The sequence below is a fragment of the Aplysia californica genome, unplaced genomic scaffold (assembly GCF_000002075.1).
Source record: "Aplysia californica isolate F4 #8 unplaced genomic scaffold, AplCal3.0 scaffold02419, whole genome shotgun sequence".
In the NCBI taxonomy this organism is placed as follows: domain Eukaryota; kingdom Metazoa; phylum Mollusca; class Gastropoda; order Aplysiida; family Aplysiidae; genus Aplysia; species Aplysia californica.
In genome coordinates this window covers 5677-7702 of record NW_004799689.1, presented here as the reverse complement: position 1 = coordinate 7702, position 2026 = coordinate 5677, and positions in this window count along the sequence as shown.

Sequence of the window (2026 nt, the reverse complement as noted above, 5' to 3'; positions counted from 1 at the left end):
TGATATGCTCTTTTTACATTACTTTTTCAGCACAACTGTTATTGTATCTGTTCCTAGGTCCATATCCCAAATTTCATAATTAGTGAGCTGACCTAAGCAACCTTACCCTAACTATATTTTTGAAATGGGTGTGTGGGTGGTTGGTGGGTGCTCTGATGTGGTTTGCCCTTTGTTTCCTATCAAACATCTGTTGTCCTTATATTTCCTCTTTCTTTTTCTTTGTATGTTTCTCTCTAGAGTAACACCTAATCTTAAGCCCTTTTATGTCGTATTTGTATTGTAAATGCTGTAAAATTCTAACTTAAACTAAAACGAAAGATGTGTTAACCACCCATACCGTCATTTCATCAAATTCAAACGCTACCAAACCTTTCTTTTGCCTCCACAGTTCTGCAGCGGGAATACCTGGAGTGGGTCAAGGAGTCTGAGCATGCCGAGGTCATGACCTCTTGGCCTCCTACGTGATATGGGAAGATCCACAAGACTGGAATGAGATTGAGATGTACAGTCGAATCTGTCTATGACTGGCCGCCCTTTTGTCAAAGAGAAAAGTAGTTATCTTAGACAAATGGAGGTCTTGGACAGTTTCATAATAATATTACACCCCCCTACCCTCCCCTGCCCAAAGCAAAAACAAGAACGTAAAGGGGAAATGGGAAGTGGTCGTTTGTACAGGTGATTGTTTTAGACAGGTGGCCGTTTGAGCTCGCTTGAATGTACTATAATGTAGTCTATAAGAAAATTGGGTTTTTTTGTTCGCAAGCATATCTTATTTTCAAGAGCTCTGTGTGATGAAGGTCACCCATGAAAGTTATGAGTCTAGAAAATAAATTCTTCAGCAAGTGTAATTGGTCTTTCTGTACTATCGGAAAACTAAAAAAGGGAAAAGGACGTGCATACTTCGTGGAAACTATATGTTTGTGGTATTAGTATTCCTTTTAATAAATGTTAAAAAAATTAGACACTTCTGAAAAAAGTGCACTATTTTAACTGTTTATGCATAAATTATATGACAAGTTGATGACGTCGGCTCACTGGATTAAGTGGAATAAAATGAATATTCATTAACTTTTTGTTTTTGTCCACTTTGTTGTGTATTGTGATTGTTTAGGAAGTGCTTAGTGGGGTTAAGTGGGTGGTTGGTGGGTGCTCTGGTGTAGTCGGCTCCTTCTTTCCTATCAAACATCTATCATTCTTATCGCTCCTCCCTTCTTTTTTGTGTTTACTCTCTTGTAACACTTCTAATCTGTGGCATTCATATCACCTTATTGTGTTGCAAGTGCTGCAAATCTTTCACTAAAATCTAAAGTGGAGTTACGTGTGGACTAAGTATACACCCCCACACACACACACACACACACACACACACACACACACACACACACACGATAGATAGAGAGAGACACACATACACAGGAAAAAAATCTACTCACCAAAACATGACTGGCTGCCTGTCTCTTGTTTTGTATATTGATCTCGTCTCTAGAACTGAAGAGTTTTATTTTCCCAGACGTTAAGGAAACTCTCATTTTATCCCATGCCTATTTACGTACCAGCCGCCAGACCTATCTGTCCCCGTGGTTTTATGCACCCCGCATAATTTAGCAAAATTTGATCATTTTTTTGCCTAATTTCTGATTATTGTCCTTTATCATTCTTTGTTAAAATTAACAGAATCGCATAATTTCACATTTTTGGGCTCGGTTTGCTTAATTTAAGAATTTTTCTTGCATAAAACGACGGGGGCAGACCTATAATAATAATATAGACGTGCGGAACAGTCATGTGATCCAACATCTATGTCCTGCTGTCGGATGTAAGAGAAACATTTTTTTCCTTTCTTCTGTTAAAAAAAGTATAGTTATGTCTCAGGACTTAAGGGGTTTGTGTCTTTGACCATCGCTATTTGGAAATTGAAGGTGCAGTCTGGCATAGATAAAACCAGTAGAAAGGTGTAGTACTTTTACTTGACTTATTTTTTTGTAAGTGTTTTTTGGGGCTCGCAACTGCATAAGATCGCGTGAGC